Source organism: Acinonyx jubatus, chromosome C1 (genome assembly GCF_027475565.1).
Source record: "Acinonyx jubatus isolate Ajub_Pintada_27869175 chromosome C1, VMU_Ajub_asm_v1.0, whole genome shotgun sequence".
NCBI classification, from domain to species: domain Eukaryota; kingdom Metazoa; phylum Chordata; class Mammalia; order Carnivora; family Felidae; genus Acinonyx; species Acinonyx jubatus.
In genome coordinates this window covers 132,890,097-132,909,144 of record NC_069381.1, presented here as the reverse complement: position 1 = coordinate 132,909,144, position 19,048 = coordinate 132,890,097, and the positions used below count along the sequence as shown (strand labels likewise).

The window sequence follows — 19,048 nt, the reverse complement described above, 5'->3', positions numbered from 1 at the left end:
TCCATAAGTGTTGGCATTCCTCCACTTCCCATTGACTTAACGTTCAATTTTTCTCTTCACTGTTTTTCTTGGGTGACATTGGGAATTTTTACCATCTGATGAAGGCAGATGTATTTTCAAATAAAAATGTCTTAAGCATTTGTTCTTCCTACTACTCCTTTCTTTGGCAGAATCTTCATATAGTTGATAAATAGTTTGCTTTCTTTAAATACCTTTTCATATAATCTTTGTAGCATGTTTCATGGGTATTTTAACCTAGTTTTATGGTTTTTCACGAAATAAGGTATTTTCTAAATATGTTATGCTGAATTTAACTGAAATAAGCGGTTGTACTGTACGCCTTTAAAATGATGATGATATCTTGCATTTTAGGGTAACACTTTCATCCTGAAAGATTTCAAAGCACACTACGAATGGTTACAAATTATACAGTGAAGCACACTCACCATTGTAGAGTGAAGCATGGCAGCTGTTTAACAGCTCATTGCAACACTACACAGCAGGTTAGGGTAGGAAGTGAAGAATAATACTGGATTCACTTGAAAAAATTGCTAGGGGGGTGAGGTAAGCAGAATGTAATTACCTAAGTTGGAATTTATCCAGGACATAAGGCTAACACCTCCAGTCTTAGAAGAGAAAGCTCTGATTCTTTAATAACCATGTACTTGTTTTCTGTGTATCTGAATTGTAAGGGTGCTTCTGCCCTCTTCAAACCACTAGTGTGCTCTGACAGTGTTCCAACTGAGACTTAAAACAAAACAACAAAACTCTTTTTCAAAACTCACATGTTCACGCTAACTCAGGGATGATAGATAGGTTTCTCTTTGCCTGCCATCTTTGGCTCTTAATGGCTGTTTTGGAGCTTGTTTAGGACTTGAAAGCCATATTCAGGATTCACAAAGAAGTCCATGATAGATTAGTGATGTCTGCATAGGCATGGGAAAAGTAGTGCTTACATTTCTGCTGCATTTTTTTGTCAAACTAGCATGAAGGCCTAGCTGCTACTTTCCTGGAATGATTTAGCAATACTCTTCGTTCTTTTTAAGTCTTCTGATTATTTATTATTACTATTACTATTATTATTATTATTATTATTATTATTATTACTGGTATAAACATAGTTAACTTTTCCTGAGAAAATTTTTGGAGAAAAGGACATTGAGCATTTTTTAGTAACCATAATTGATGAGGTTAGAGATAAAAAGATAGAACTTCAAGTTAAAAAAAATCTCAATGCAAAAAATGTCCAGCAAAGGAAATAATTTGGGGTCAGATTGGGTTTTCATTTGGGAAAATAATCCAGTCAGCATTTAGAGGAAACAAGAATTCAGGCCAGGAACACAAAAGAACTGGAGTGTGTTACTAAATCAAGGTGAAAACTGGATATCAGAATTTCGTTTGAGGAACATAGGTTAATAGGGCCAGGCACACCATGGGCCCCAGGTCTGAGAGCAGCACCAGGGATAGCTCCCAGTGAAGGTGACTTCTCCTTGGTTCTTGGGATTCTTTCCTATTCAGCCCTGCCCCTCCTTCTGACATACCCAGTTCTGTGGCTTAGTGATACCTACAAAATCAGGAAAATGGATCCTTTCATCCTGTTGATGTTAACATTAGCAATAAATCTGTATTCTGAGTGGCATAGTGCATAATTCATTTCATGGATCTTATTTAATACACACAGCCTTTTGTGTTAGGTATTAAACTCACATTTATGTATGTATGAAGGGTAATTTGCCCATAGTCACGTTTCAGGTAGAGGGTGGAACCCTGAATCAAAAGTTTGATCGTCTGGCTCCAAAGTCTGTGCTCCTAAAACTGTACCACAGAGTCACATGAGAAATAAGATCATTTGTGTGGCACTTGCTTCTGTAAGGCAGGACAACTCTAAGGACATTCTGGGGTTTTAAAGCACAGTTGAGAAGAAAGTGTAAACTGTGTCTACTGACAGGGTAGAGTATGGAACATTTTTGTGTTCTGTGCTTTAAAGTCATTATTTATAGAATTATTAGAAATTACAGAGTTTTTTTATGGTCCTTCCTTTTGACATGATGGAGGTATTCAAGCAGAAGAACCATGTATCAGATTGTTGAGAGAGTCCCTACATTTCCGTGATTCTGGTGAAAGTCACCTGTCAGTTACTTTAAACTCTAAACATTTTTATTCTAGGTCCTATCCCTCTGTCATATTCTGTTTTATTTCTCCCAATCCACACTGGTATGAATTACTATAAAACACTTTGTTACATTCTGATTTGGATAATATGGGAACTTAAGCTTGCTTTTTCAAATGTCCATGCATCTGATATAAAAATCAAATATTCAGAAATGTAGTAGTGTGCCCTGACTCTTCTGGACAGTCGGTTTCCTTTTTATTCTTAGGAATTTCCAGGGAGCAACTGTAAACTGTTTTTGGTTATTTGTCCAACTTAATAAAACAGGCTTGGTCTAAGCAATCGTTTAAAGTTTTAAATAGGATAATAAAATATGCTTTTCATTTGATGAAAGCCCGTGTGGGGAAAAAAAACAGTGTATTTAGTTATCTACATTATAAAATAATTTTAATATTTATATAGCAGGAATGAAAATTGAATTTTACATGTAGGCCTTGTAAGACCAATTTATACCTAAAACAAATGCAAATATTCAGGTTATAAAGTTCCTAAAACTGCCTTATAATGGAAGAATTGACCTTTAATTATAATGCTATTATATCACTTTTACAGACTATGCAAGTTGTCTATTACCTAACTTTTATGACAGAAAAATAATGTTCTGTCCTTCTGAGTTGGAGAAAGCTAATGGATAATAGCTGGATCCTGTTTTCCAGGAAACACATCTTTTTCCGTGGCTTTGTAATTAGGCTATAGTAGTAGTGTGTCCAGATCTACTTATATGGCTTTAAAGTCTTTATAGAGATGTAATTTGAAGTATTTAAAAAGTAATTGAGATGAAATCTAATGACTTCTATGGTATGCAAAAAGAGATAGAAATCATTTATTTAAACAGGTTATATTTGTTTTCTTTTTAGAGTATACTTGCCATTAGAGGTACACATGCACACACACACGTGCGTGTGTGTGTGTGTTTGTGTAACATCATTTTGCGTATTTTGAGGTGGTCTTACTGCCTTTTGCACTGACCCTTCAAATGTAGTGGTTTTCAACTCTGGCTGCATATTAGAACCCTGTGAAACATTTCAAAATCTTTATGCTCATTGGGGTGCCTGGGTGGCTCAGTCAGTTAAGCATCCGGCTCTTGGTTTTGCCTCAGGTCACAATCTCATGGTTTCATGAGTTCGAGCCCTGTGCTGATGGTGTGGAGCCTGCTTGGGATTCTCTGTCTCCCTCCCTCTCTGCCCCTCCCCCACTCACACTGTCTCTCTCTCTCTCTCTCTCTCTCTCTCTCTCTCTCTCTCTCTCAAATAAATAAACTTAAAAAAAATCCCTATGCTCAGGCAGCACCCCATCCCGGTCTGAATTTCTGTGGGCAGAACCTAGACATCACGACATTTTGAAACTTCTCAGGTTGAAAACTACTGACAAAATACATGAGTATTTAGTAAAGCCTTTACATCTTGTACACACGGGGGAAACTGCATGGAGGAGATGAGAGGAAATGTCCATTCTCCTAATACAGAGGAAGGTGGTGGCAGGATGATTATTGAAATTTTAGGGGTGACCACATAGATCACAATAATAAATAAAATATAGTCTGAAATAGAATTTCATTGAGTACTCTCTATTTTAGCAGTAACTTAAGTAAAACACCTAGAGAAAGATATAAAACACCCACATTTCACCTGGCCACTTGTGCAGTTTTTTTTTCTTGACTTCAGCTGCTAGCCAACTTATGACCTGAATCTTGATGATTAATAGCTCTTATAATATTTTCTTAGCTAGTGTAACTTCAATTGCAATACTTTTTCTTCTAATGTCTTACCCTTATAAAAATAGCACTAAACTATTTTTCTCAATAAATTCTACTGACACATGGTCCCATAGATTAATTATAAATTGCACGGAAGTACTGCCCTTTGTCAGTTTTAAATGTGTAGCTTTATCTTCTCTTTCTCTTTGTCTTTCCAAGCTAAATGGAATTAGGAGCTTAAAGAAACCTGGTTAACATGGAATATATTCCTATTCTCTTATTTTAAACAATAGCGCCATTAATTTTCATCCTAGACTCTTTGGTTCCTCTATTATTTTCGCTGCTATTATAATTTTAAAAGAATCATCTCTATTTTTACAAACCCATTTATTACACAACATTGTATAAACATCTTTTTAGGGAGTAATTTTCCCCAAGTGCTGTGTTATTTTTTTTACCTGGTGGGCTTTCTCCATAAATTTAATTGGGAATACTGAATAGCTTTTCCACCCCTTCCCCCCCCCCCCCCGCCCCCTGCTCCTCTCTACCTTCCTCTTTCTCCTCCTCCCCCTCTTGCTCCTCCTCTTCTTCTTCTTCTGGAGATTATGAAGGGTGGAAAGAGTATCATAAGGGCCTTAGACAACCATGGAAAGACACTTTGCCACGGGTGCTTTAAAACACCCCAAGGTAGATGAAAAGGATAACTTTTAGGGCTTAGACCATTTATCATGAAATTATAATGCTGGCACAGCTCTGCAAATATTCCCTTACAGGGTTTCATAGACATTTAGCAATAAATGTCTTTTGTTAAAACGGTCTTAGGTCCTATAAAGCTGAGTCTGTATTCCAGGAGAAATTCTTTTGCAGCTATTTAATAGTGTTCCTTTCACAATGCCTTCCTTCTGCCTACTTTGTGTTCCCATTGCAATACTGGTATCTTTGACCAGAGGGTAGAGGCAGCGAACACTGAGTCTTGGCTGTTCTAAGACTAATGATTGAAACGAAAGAAAATATGGCCTTAGAGGGTTATATTTAAGTATGGGAACTATCATTATTACTGAGATGCTGACCCAGTTACTGACCCTTTGAAAGAGGGTGAAGTAGGATAGGAAAATGTAGAAAAAGCAAATTGGTTAGACATAACAAAGACCTTGACTGTAATCCTGATGAAACAGTATAATAACCAGTAAATGGCAGAGTCGATTGTATGTTTCTGTGGCTTAGGCAGCTCTTGGAATTGCATGATTTAAGAGGTAGCTGAGAGGATTCTAACTTTCCTCTGACCATCTCTCTAATATTTCCTGACGTTGTGCCACCTACTAGAGAAGTAGTTCTTACTAGGATCCCTGTTTGGAGTTGGAGCTTGCCGATAATATATATAAAGTTTTGTGGGAGTGTGCACTTGTGCATGTTTTTTGAGAAGCTTTCATCAGAGCTTTGTGCATCCATAAAGATTCTACTTAAAAGCAGATGTCCATAGTACTAGTTTTTATTTATAGTTTATTGTGACTTTGGTTAATGTGATTTCTTTCTCAATGCCTTATTGCAAGGTACTCATTGATTTTTGTTGTTGTTGTTGTTTTGTTTTAAACCAGGATGGAGATTAGAGATTTCCTAGCTAACTTTAGTTCTGTTTTAGAGATAATTAACTCCAAGATGTAAAGCTACAACTTAGATCTTCCAACCCCAAAATCTTGTGCTCTTTCCCAGGAAGTCAGAAGGTGGAAGAGTTTTAGGTGAGAGGTGATAGCGGCCACCGAGGCAGCTGGACTCATGTGAGACACCGCAGGCTCCAAATACATATCTGGAGGGAAGCATGATGGTAGTAAGAAAGCTCCATGGGTTGGGTGTGCCAAAAGGTAGAAAAGGTGACAGGCAAAAGAAGGTGAAAAGGTAACGAAACTGAACTTTTCTTAAGCTGTTTTTCACAACCTTTGGTCATCTGATACTAGAGCGATCAGAATTGCACTCCCAGCAGATCTTTATTGTATACCCCGAGTGTCGCCTTTTTTCCTTTTGCATTCTTTCCTAGGATTTTCAGAGATTTATTATCATATGACTTTCCAACCCTTAACCATCTGCTACCTAATATCCTAATGACATACAGTAACAGTAACTTTGTCGGTTTTCATGGTGAAGCATTTAAAACCACTCAATGCCATTTCGATTTGTGAATTGATTTTATATTTTAAATAACACTTTATAGTCTCTAGGAAAGGCATTATGGAGTGTTTTGTTGTTGTTATATGAGGAAACATATAGAGTGCTTATATTCTAGAGGCTAAGGGTTTAGTAAAGGGGGAAAAACAGGAGAGAATTAACAAGAGCACTTATATTTAAATAGTCTTAATTTTACCTTCATGATTTCTTTTGTTCCTTAAAGCAAGCCCATGAAGCAGTTACTCTTGTTTCTTTGACAGATGGGGACACCAAAGCATAAAAGCTCTAGGTAACGTGTCAGAGGTCTGATAGGCAGTGAGGCTGGCCCCCAGCCCAGGCCCTAGCTTTTGAGGACCTTCATGTTTCACCACTCTGCTGTGTTGCTTCCCTGGTCATTATACCATGAAACGCGTACAGTCCATGTGAGGTCCAGACAGAACCAGAGTTAGGACAGGGATTGCAAAGAAGGTGATATCGGGGCCGTGTCTTAGAGGAGACAGGGGTTGCTCTGCCTGTCTAATAAGGAGCGAGAGGGAGTTGCCATCCAAGGAAATGCTCTGAGCCATGGTGGAGCTTGGCTTTTCAGAAAGGCAAGGGCGCTCACAGTCAAGGCTTGACGTGCTACTATTTTGGGATCTGGCGTAAAGATGAACATGATTAGAACAAAGTTAGAATCAAAACTCACATATTCTGAATTCCTTGCTGCCTTTTCAATACCTCTTCCTCATAATTCCTTGTCCCAATTAGGTAAATAATGAGTTCTGCTAATGAATCCTACCAATGTCACTTCCTGAAGACATAGTTATTACTATTCACCCACTTCTTTTGCCCAGACTTTACCAGCTCTATATTTGAACATTTAGATGCTTGTCTAGTGCATAATAATTCCAAGAATTAATCTACGAAGTATGTACTTGGACCTACTGTGTGCCTGGTTCTCGTAGGTTCTATGGATCCAAAATTATGTCCTTGCTCTCCAGGAGTTTTCATGATTCACATTTTTTACGGCTAATGCAGATGTGACCTCATACTGCATTGTTTTGCCAAACTTAAAAAATTGATGTTTGTCTTTTTATGAACGTTTGTATGTAGCCAGAAAGACTGTAAGACATATCCTGTGTTTTAAAAATATTTCCAGTTCTTTATCTTGGTAATAACCAGAGAGATACTTAGTTTTCTTGAACATAGATAAATCTTTGCATTCAACAGTTTGTATAGTTGAATTGTAAAATGGAACTCATAAGAGAACTGATTGATATAGTGGTTGCTTACTGTAACAGTTTTCAGATGTCATGGCATTTTTGCAGCACACTACAGAGTTGAAGACAAATGAGAAAATAAAATAATAGTTGAAAACACTTGCAGCTGATATGAATGTTGAAGGACAATAACACATTTCAAGTCATATAACATACCAGATTGTTAGGAGACAAATGTTGTTTGTGAAATATTAGTGTACATAGGTCTTAGATCAATCTTGAGCACTTTAAAATACTTTAAATTATGTATGTACTAGCACTTGATATATACGTGTAGAAAATTGACATTTCAAAACTCACTAACTTTTTATACAGCAAACATACCCTTATCTACCTGTCAAATAGACACTAACTTCACACTGACCTATTGAAAAGCCCAAGTCAGGGCGTGCCTGGGTGGCGCAGTCAGTTAGTTAAGCATCAGACTCTTGATTTTGGCTGAGGCCATGATCTCACAGTCGGGAGATGTAGCCCCACATTGGGGAACAGTCCCCAGAGTCTGCTTGGGATTCTCTCTCTCCCTCTCCCCTACTCATGCACTCTCACTTTTTCTCAAAAGAAGTAAATAAACTTTAAAAAAAAAAGTCAGTTATTTATCATAATGGAAACAAGACACGAGCAGAATAAAATTAGAATATTTATCACTCAAAATTTAAGGAGTTTGCACTCTAGTAGTTTAATTGATTATTTCTTTGTTCTTAGAAGTCTCATGTGCTTAAAAATTATTTATCACTGTGTTAATTTCAGAGACTGAAAGTTTTCGTATCTCGCATCTTTTTCAGAATAGATGCATGGACTGAGTTATGGAAATTAAAGGATAAGAAAATGGGGACAAGTTGAAGAGAGGTAGCGTGGCTAGAGTTGAAAGACTCAGGACGTGGAAGAGGGAAAAGAAAGCACTGATGATTTCACTTGGTGCTTCTGTGAGGTTGAATTTGGAAGGGGGACAGGGTAGATCTATATGCATCAGGTGCTGGCTGATTAAATAGGAGGGGAAAATGCCATCTCATGTCAGTGTGGAGGCAGTGCAGGTGGAGTGAATAACGTGAGCTGGGAGTCAGGATAGGTGGACATATGGCTGACTGAAGGTATAAAAGGAAGGAACGTCGTTTATGAATGAGCGTCAGGTTGAATGGAAGGTGCTCCCAGTGTGAGAACTCCTTTAAAACAGAGAGAGGCCAATGTTCACCAGACTTTATCCACTTCTTGATATCCACTTACCGCTTCCCAGAAGAGACTGAAAACTATTCTCGTGTGTGCTGATAGTTTCTAGATTGACACACAAAAAAACAGGACCCTTGAGAGCATAGGACATTCGGGAATGGACGTTGAAAGCAGCACTGCATTTCTTAAAAGGTCTGCGCTCTTGTTCTGACTCTCTGCTCTCAGCTACCGGGCCTTGAGTTTAATTTTCTTACCTGCAAAATGGAAACAATAATGTTTTCCCCACTAGCCTTATGGGATTGTAATTTATCTGAAAGGAATTTATAAATCCTCAGGCGGTACAATGGAGAGTGGTATTATGATGGTGGCAAAAAAAATCAGAGCCAGGTTACCTGAGAGAATATCATGTTTATATTCCTCTGTACCCCCTCCTTTTGGGGGCAGAGGTGGATGGACCAGTAGAAATACTTCAATTTTAGCTCAGTTGAGCCCATTTCTGAGAGACAGAACATGACAATCCACTGGTCCTTGAAGGCATTGTGTATGAAAGTTCTGTATTCATAGTCTATTGCCTCATGTATATGCCCCACGTTTTAATAAGTGTACAGAGTACATATCTATATACAAATGGATAAACATGTTTAGAAGGCTATACACCAAAATGTTACCTATGGCTATATCTGAATGGTGGTTTTGGGGTGATTAAAAATTTATTTGCAACAACATGGCTGGACCTTGAGGGCATTATGCTTGAGTGAATTCAGTCAGAAGGAGAAAGATAAATACCATATGATTTCACTCATATGTGGAATCTAAAACAAACAAAACAGAATAAAACAAATGGACAAACAAAAACGAGAATAGATTGATGGTTACCAGATGGAAAGGAGATTAGGGGGTGGGAGAAAGGGGTGAAAGGGGTCACTTGTAGGTGATGAATGGGGATTAGATTTGGGGGTGATCACTTTATTGTATATGCAGATGTCGAATTGTAACTCTGTACATCTGAAAAAATCTGGACAGTTATATTTTATGACACTACTTCTCTCTTTTTTTTTTAATTTTTTTAATGTTTATTTTTGAGAAAGAGATAGAGCATTAGCGGGGGGAGGGGGAGAGAGAGAGAGAGGGAGACACAGAATCCGAAGCAGGCCCCAGGCTCTGAGCTGTCAGCACAGAGCCTGACATGGGGCTTGAACTCACAAACCATGAGATCATGACCTGAGCTGAAGTCGGACGCCTAACCAACTGAGCCACCCAGGCGCCCCAACACTACTTCTCTTAATGAAAGGACATGGTATCAAAAATTTTTTTTTGTCCCCGGTTGGTTTGTTCATGTTTTCTAGATTGTCACTAATTATGTACATATGTATAACACACGTGCGCGCACACACACACACAATCACATTTATAGATGTAAAAATTTCATATGGGAATTTTACTTTGGTAACTCAAAGTTTGCATCACTTGCTAGGTTAAGTTTGACTAGTGCATACATATGTAACTATGGGATTTACTGTTTTTTGAAAAAAATCTTTCTGGGAAGACAAAACACCTGGCAGAAATTGCTGACGCTGTGGAACGTGTTTTGCATGGATACATTTTACTCATTCAGAGTGCTACTTGTGCACCTTTTTACACAGTGTCCCTGGACAATTTCTCAGATTTCTGCTCTCTGCTGCTTGGCGGTAGCACCTGTAATGAACAGATTTGCAGGCTAATACTTTACATTTCCCTGCCCATGAGTTTCTGCAGTTGCTGGGTTCTCTAGTCCTGTCCTGAACAGTTTGCCCTGCTATCTCCAGTGAAAGTCCTCTCTGAATACCCTGTGCTTGTATTTATTATTACACTTTTGCTCAGTTTTGACTATGTGGTCTAGCAGCACACAAATCCGGAGAAAGACATGATGGTCTCTCAATTATGACCGGTGTATGATAGAAAAAACAAATAAGACATAAAAGTGTCACAGAAAGAAACGGTGCAGGTAAGAAATTGTTAGCACTGTGTTTCTGTGGTTTTCCTCATTTCTTCCAGTGACATAGCTGCTGGGCGTTTTGATTGGAGTGGACAAAAGTTGGTGAGAAGAACAATGGTAGGTAACCAAAATGTAGTTAGGGGTGTGAAACCACAGAACGCCACAGAGACGGATGACCTGGTGTATCGTCACTCGCTTCCAATAGACACAGTGGCCTCTGCCTGTGCTCAGTAGGAAGAACGGAAGAAGGAGAAGCAAAGTGGTGCCAGGGTTAACTTTTGGGGAAGTAACCTTGGTGGGAAAGAGGTCCTGGACAGTTTTACAGACAGTTAAAATTGGCCAACTGCCGTATAAATGTACGTGCAAGTTTGTACAGAATCTTGCTTAAATTTCACCAAAGCATTTTCACTTTGAATCACTAAGAAGGAAGCAAGCATGATAGAATTTTCAGATCGTTAAAACTGCTTTGAGTTCCAGTGATTGGTTCTGCCTTAACATATGTCTGCACTATGTTTCGATGTATTTTGCATTGAGGCCTCAGGGATATGAATCCTATTTCATTTATCTGTCACCTAGTTGCTCAACTAAGCTTTGTTCTAGTAATAAGTTACTTAGTCAATATCTCAGAAGGATATTTAAGCTGAAATCTAAATGCAACCTGTTTTTGTTTTTGTTTTTGTTTTTGTAGTGTTGGGCACCACTCATGTGCATACAACACATTCCCATAAAACTAGCATTTTGTATTTACAGAGAATTTCTCCTGAGAGTTAAGGTCTTGTAAAACATTCTTGTTCTACAGCATGAACGAATTATTATACTCAAGGGCATTGAAAGTGAAGTATACTGAAGAAAAGAATTTTTTCATTAAAATGCAGTTTATATTGATAAAACAGATTACTAGCATTTGATGAAATGTGAAACTTGGAGCTCCTCATATCAGTAAATCGCCCGTAGGTTTATTTTGGCAAGTGGAACCAGTATGTAACATGTAAGGGGCCAGGCATTATACCTGTTAGCATTGTATTAAATTGTCTTTTGGTAAAGTACTTAAAAAAAAAAAAAAAAAAAAAAAAAAAAGCTATCTGTGCCTTGACAAGCAGGCTGTGGTAACTAAGATTATTAGAAAATAAAAGCTGTTGTGTTATCAGTTTTGGCACAGTCATTTATCAATCAGTATTTTAAACATTGACAAGTGGTAATTTAATAGGGAATGACCCAGTTGGCAGGAAGTTCTAATGACAGATGATGTAAACTCATTTATCACTAAGGGGCTCTGCTGGGCTTCTTACCTTTCTCTGTATTGTGGCTCATATTTTCCAAGTCTGGGATGTGAAAAGCCACAAAGGGCAAATCCTATGGCACCAAGCCTGAAACCACTCCCAGGCAGAGAAGAGCATTAACACTTTAGAAGCTCCCATCTTTGAAAACCCTCCTCCGCACTGACGACTCTTGATTTAAAACATAGGTGAGATCAATAAGTTATTAGGAATGTGTGGTTTTCTCTCTGCTTAGTTTTTTATACACGAGAAAGTAAGGTAGATGAAATTTTGAATGAAGTACATGAAGGGGTGATTCAGAAATTATTAAGATAATGAAAAAGACAAACTTTGATGAGAAAACTGCTGTTAGTAAAATCGCTTCCCCCTCCCTCTTCTATAGTTAGTTAATGCGTCATTTCTTTCTGGCTCTTTAAAATTCTTTCCTTTGTCTTTAGTTTTCGGAAGTTTAGCTGTGATGTGTCTTGGCATGGAATTTTGGGGAGTTATCTTTTTTAGGATTTTCCCAGCTTCTTGAATCTGTAGGTTTAAGTTTCTTTGGTCAAGTGTGGGAAAGTTTCAGCCATTATTCACCTATTCAAAGGAATTTGTTTTTTCAGTCTCACCCTCTTCTCGTTTTCTGGGACTACAGTGACACAAATGTTAGAACTTTTATTATAGTCCCACACTCATTTTTTTTCTCCCTCTCTATTTTCTCTCTGTTGTTTAGATTGGCGGATTTCTACTGTTCTCTCTTCAAATTCACTATTCTTTTTTGGGGGGGTAGCGATCCCCCCCCCCCATCCTGCAGTTGAACTCATTCATTGGATATAGTCTGGTTTTAGTTCTAAAATTTTGATTTATGTCCTTTGTTATTTGGCTTTTTTTTTTCCTTCTTGCTGAAACTCTGTTTCACTTCTTCCAAATGTGTTTATAGGTGATGGTTGAATCATTTTTAGGTTGGTTGCTTTACATCTCTCTCATCCCAGCTGGGATCTGTTGATTAGCCTTTCTCATTCAGTTTGAGACTTCTTGGTTCTTGGTATGAGAGAGATCTTCGGTTGAAATCTGGGCATGTGGGTCTTACAGTTTGACTCCAGGTCTTATTTAAGTTTTGTGTTTTTGCAGGATAGTCTTACACTGCTCCAGTAGATGATAGAGATGCCACGTCATTACTGCAAAGGGGACAGTGGAAATCCAAAATCTTCACTCAGCCTTTGTGCACTGGGGTGGGAGGTGGGTGTAGGTCTCCTTGGTGGCTTATTACCACTGAGCTGTTGTGAAAGTCATGACTTTCCACTGGCTTCTATCTGACACACCCCAGACGTCTGGGATCAAAGTTTCAGCTCCCAATCTGTGCCCTCTCTGACATTGGGATGGGGGAGGGAGAAGTGACACCTTATTACACCCCAATCAAGGTGAAACCCTAACTCCTTGACTAGGTCTTTGCTGACAGGATTGAAACCGTAGTTTTTTACTATGGTATTTACTGAGGAAAATGGTTATTGCCTAAAAGTTTTATCTTACTAGGCTGCTTCTTTTTCTTTTGAGAAAATAGGCCTCTTTGGGAGCTGTGGTTCATCTATGCGCATTGGCATTTCCGCGTTGCTGACTTCTCCAGTCTGGGATATATCGGTCAAAAAAAAAAAAAAAAAAGAAAAGAAAGAAAGAAAACCCAGGAAATTAAGCACTATATTATTCCTTTGATTCCAAGTTCCCAGTTTGTCTTCTTCTCTCTATCTCTCAGAGTCTTCTTCTATATCAAATGTTCAGTCATTTTAGTTGCACACAGTGGGAGGAATAGGGAAAAGTTTACCTATGTAATTTCCTCCAACGATATTCTATATAAGAGGTTTTGGTACTCAAAATAGAGACTCTAGATATTGTGTCTCAAAATAGAGATTCCAGATATTGGCTTCATTTGTTGAATTGCCTAATTATTCTGAATTGGAAAGCCCTATGCAACAATCCTGGGGGTTTTAATCTAGTATAAGACTATACCCGTGTAATACTTTCTTGGGATGAGGAGCCAATTGAGTTATTGCTTATTTAAACGTAATTGACAAATAATAAGCTTTTGATACATAGATCTATTTAATATTGAAAGTCTATTTACAGCTGGAGCAAAAATAGTTTACTTTTTGATCATCATTTGAATAACTTGGAAAATATGCTTCATGGGTGTTTTGCATATTGATAGTTATCATTCTGAAAATATTTCATTATTTTTAAATGTTCTGAGCATCTGAATTGTTTCTTTGGGATTTTCAGCAGAGTTAATAAAGATTAGATAGGAGTAATCCCCCTGTCCAGTGTGCTAACAGTCGTGATCCAGCTGTGTGACATGCTGGGAACTCTCAGGGGAAGGAGGGAGGGAAAGAGAGACAGAGAGAGGGACAAACAGACAGAGAGAGGCAGGCTGTGTGTGTGTGGTGGGTGGGGGAGCCAATGACAGTAAATGTCAGAGAATGTCCACCAGTGTGAATCGCCAGGTTTGGGGGACACAGGGAACTCACGTTTGGTGAGGGACTCTGTCTGAGGCTGGTCAGGTGCCATTGTAAGGTTTTCCAGTGTCAGTGCTCAGAACAGGTGGGTCCAGCCAAGTTCCTGTAAGTCACGCCAGAAGCAGAGTCAGTCCTGGGAAAGGAGACTGAAAAGAACCAGATGTGGACATTAATGCTATCATACCTGGCCTCTGTTTAAGGGACTGATTATTGCTACAGTCCTATCTGGAAATAAATTAGGGTCTGAGATCCACGGAAAAGGCTTTGGGATGGATGGGTCCCAGAGGTACAAGCCTGGCGAAAGAGGGTGAGGGGGAAAAATGAATATGGTGAGATGGTTGTAGCCAGGACTGCTCATGGGCATGCTTTAGGTGTGGAAGTTGCAACTTCCTTTTTGACCCTTCTTTACTCCCTAGATGCTGTTCATCTGGGCTGTCTGTGGTTCTGGGTCTGACAGACTCTTAGTACCATAATGGAGATGAGCCAGGCCAGAGAGGTTCAAATTCATGCCCAGAATCCATTTGGCACATCAGCAGAAGGGGTGGAGAAACTTCCCTTGGCTGATTTTTTTGTTTTTTAGCACTTTCCTATACTTCTAGAGCCAAAATATGAGTAGGAATTTTAGGGAATTTTCTTAATGTAGGAAATAGTGCCCCTGGGAATGCAAGCAACCTTGTTCCCTTCTCAAGAATTTGGGTGCATTGGAAAGGCCCTAACATGAGAATCAGACTTAAAACCAGGTGCCAGAGGACCACAGACAAGTGTCCCTACCTCATCTAAATAAGATGGGAATGATACCAGTCCTGCTGTTTTACAGAATTGTTTTGAGCAGAAATAAATTGGAAAAAGTTTAAAAGCGCTACATTGTTTCATATGTAATGTTTTATTATATATTTGCACAAATACAAATGTTTCTCTTTGTCTAATTTTTCTCTTCTGTTATGCAGAAAAATAACTCAGTAGGAAAATTAATGGAGAAGAACAAGTCCGTGGATTTTGGGACAGTCCCATTTTGTAGTTTTAATAAATGTAAAAAAAAAATTTTTTAATGTTTATTTTTGGGGGGGGGGGCACGAGCATGAGCAGGAGAGGAGCAGAAAGAGGGAGACACAGAATCCGAAGCAGGCTCCAGGCTCTGAGCTATCATCACAGAGCCTAATGCGGGGGTCAGACTCACAGACCGTGAGATCGTGACCTGAGCCAAAGTCAGACGCTCAACCAACTGAGCCACCTAGGCGCCCCTGTAGTTTTAATAAAAGTTAATTGAGCATTTGTAGTGTAGGTTTTGACAGTGACAAAAAGATATGTTTTTGTCATTTTCCTTCAGGTTGTCTGTTTCTAAATTCTTTCTACTCATTGAGAATCAGCTTCCCGGGTTCTCACCTCCCTCGGTAGCTACAAACATCGCTTGCTTCTAACGTGTCCTTACGACGAAGAGGGAACTTGGAAAATTTACCATAGCCCTCACTAATTTGTTTTCACTGTAGTAGCTTTCTCAAGACTGTTAAACAAATAGTTTGTCTGTGATGTTCATCCAAGACATTGCGTGTCCTATTAGAATGTTGGTTCCATGTGAGGCAGCCCTCTACCCGCCAGGCACCTAGAAGGCACTCAAGAATTATTTGTTTCCTGAGCTCGTGAATAGATGAATGGGTGCTTGCTGCCCTTTGACAGAGTCAGGCTCATACTATGGTGCTCCCTCTTGGGCTCTAGAGGCCCCTCTGCTACTGTATTTATATTGCATTGTATCCTGAGGTCACCCATCTACTAACACCTTCACTAACACCTCGTTATCTAATAAATGAGTCTGTGTTAACCTGTTTTGGCCAATGGTGGACCTATCAGAAATATGTTAGTAAGGGGTTTCTACATTAGCCTCATGGTAAGCACTCAGTAAATGTTAGCCGCTATCATTATCCTCCTCCTCCCCCCCCTCCTCCTCCTCCTCCCCATCATCATCATCATCATCCAGAATATTCCCCTGTAGCCATTGGTTTTCACATTTTGTTCCCAAGAACAAAACTCTAAGAGTTTTCCCAGGTGACAGTGAAAGTTTGGTGGGGTAGGGGGCTTTGGGAGGAGGGATGAATGTATGTGGAGAGAAAAAGCAAGGCTCTGCTCCCCCCACATCTTTAACCAAGTAAGCTGTGCTTTTGTCTGTCCTATATATTTATTTTCCTGATGAGTATTATTTTTGAAAGGATTCCACTACTTAATTTTCTCTTTCAAAAGAAACGCTATAAGCAATACACTGTTTGCTGAAGAGTATAATATGAATACAGTTCTTTTCTTATAAATGTGCAGATGACAGTGACAAGGAAAAGAAGAGAAAAATAACTGATCACATTTTGAAATGTGTTCCTAAGCAAATAATTCATGCAATCTTTAAAATGAATGTGCTACTGCTGGAAACTAACATGTTGGATAGTGCACATGTCATGTGATACCAGCCTCACTGTCTGTTGAAAGAAGGCTGCTGGGTTAGTGGATAGGGTAGGGCTGTATCCCTTACAAGCTGTTTGACTTTAGAACAGTCACTGAATTCCACGAACCTCAGTGTTTGCGGCTACAAAATGTCAAAAATCATACAGTTATGATTTGAGTTATGAGGATTAAATAAAACCTGTTTTTTAATGTAAAATACCCGGTATACCTATAGGCCTCAGCATATACACATGCATATATACTCTATATGTAACATACAGAAAGCATTAGGTGACATCAGCAAGGCCTTTCACACACCTCTCATTCATGATAGCCTTACAGTTAAGATGGTTAGATAAGTTTGTATTAGCTACCCATTTTTCTTGAACGGATAAGTACTTGTGAATTCCTGTTAGTCTTTTAAGTTTATTTATTTCTTTTTATTGTGTATATAAACTTTAATTTTTTTAATTTTTTTTTGTTTTTAAATTTTTTAAATGAAATTCATTGTCAAATTGGTTTCCATACAACACCCAGTGCTCATCCCAACAGGTGCCCTCCTCAATGCCCATCACCCACTTAACCCTCCTTCCCACCCCCCATCAACTGTCAGTTTATTCTCAGTTTTTAAGAGTCTCTTATGGTTTGGCTCCCTCCCTCTCTAACTTTTTTTTTTCCTTCCCCTCCCCCATGGTCTTCTGTTAAGTTTCTCAGGATCCCATTAGTCTTAAAGGGACACCCTGGGTTGTTATGGAAGAAGCACAGATCTGGTTTCAGACAAACTTTAAAGTCCAGGCTCTGTCATTCATCAGATTCTTGAGCAAGTCACTTAAGCTGTTTAAGTCTCTGTTTCTTCATCTATAAACCAGGTAATTAACAGGAACTTTATGAAGATTAAATTCTGGGAAACACTAAGGGTCCAGTGCCCACCATGTTTTGTTGTATGTAGTAGGTGCTCAAGAGATGTTTCTTTTCTCCTTTACTTTGCTGGAATGTCACAAACACCAGAAGCAAGTGTCCTAGAATTTTGGATGACATAGAACAAGGGATAATTTAAAGAATAATGAGTGAGAAGGATGAAATTTCCTTGACAGACCAAAATAGTATTCTGAAATGTATAGGAAAGATATTTGAAAGAGTAACTGTTAATTCTTGCATTCCAAAAGAGAGAGAGATGATAGGTAGGTAGGTAGGTAGGTAGGTAGAACAGACTTCTAAAAACACTTGGGAAGTCTTGAAATATTTTGACCTGGATGAGAATTCTATGGGGAGGCAACATACCTGTATTCACATTATAGAATCGTTGCGACTTGCAGTTTGAAAGATTGTTTTGTGCAAATATTGGTATATTTGTATTGTGTTGTTCCTGAGCAGAGACGAGAACATGAGAAGCATAGGGTAAAGATACCAATTTTAGCAAGACGTCTTTCTAATAAATAGATGCATTCAACAATGAAGTAGGATGTATGCCGCTGTGTGTGTGTGTGTGTGTGGTATGTTTAGAAGAAATAAGTCCGATTTTACTGATCGCATTGTAAAAATTGATGTCAGAGGTGGCTAAGGGCCAAAGGGCTCATGGTAGAAGTAAGGGAGATGTCACATTTTACCTGACTTGCCATCTCCTCTGCAAAACCTTGAAAATTGTCCTGAGCTCCCCTGTTGCAACTATTCTTTCTATTCTTTCATAGAAAAGAAACTCTGTGAAAATGAATTCAACAATCAGCAGGTAGAATATTATAGCCATGTCTTTCCAAGGGATCCTCAAGTGGGTTGGATGTTGGAGAGGTTAATTTCTAAGTTCACATCTAATTAATTCTAGAAGTGTGTATCTATATAATTTAAGTCACGACAAGATGCATGCAGACATCAGTCAAATAATGTCTTCAAGCATAGGTTCAGAATATACTGATAGCATTGAATATTTTCTGATAGCATTGGACATTTTAGAGGAAGAAGAATTTCAGGGACATTCTGAGGAAGAAAATTTGAGTCGCTATCATTATTGTGGCCCCAATTCAATTCAGATATGACTTTAATAAAAGATAAAATGATTTTGTGATGTGTATGGCCTAGAAGAATCGAGATGACATCATTTTTCTATGCTTAGTCTAGTGTTACTTAGAATCTTCCTGAGAACAGGGCTGTATTTAATCTTCCTTATTTGAGTGGCATGCACAAGCAGAAAAACTGGTGAGTCATTTGAATAATCCGGCCAGTGTAACTGTGAATATTCTTGAGAACGAAAGAAAGGTTATTCCAATGCTTGGAAACACGTGTATTCTGAGGGGAGTCCTGAGCTGCTGCTCTCTGGTTTCCCTGAGAGCAGAACTTGGGCCAAACATACCAGCTCTGTTCTATAGTGCTTAATACACTCCCATTTCCAGGTGATCGCCAGTTATTACATGATCATGAGAAGATAGACTTTAATTTCAGTGCGCAT

At 38.7% G+C, this 19,048-nt stretch overlaps 1 protein-coding gene across 26 annotated transcripts in view; it reads left to right on the top strand.

Annotated features, from left to right (window-relative positions):
• The window catches only part of GTDC1 (glycosyltransferase like domain containing 1), a 396,065-nt gene that overhangs the window by 211,009 nt on the left and 166,008 nt on the right, over positions 1–19,048 (top strand). The window lies entirely within an intron of this gene.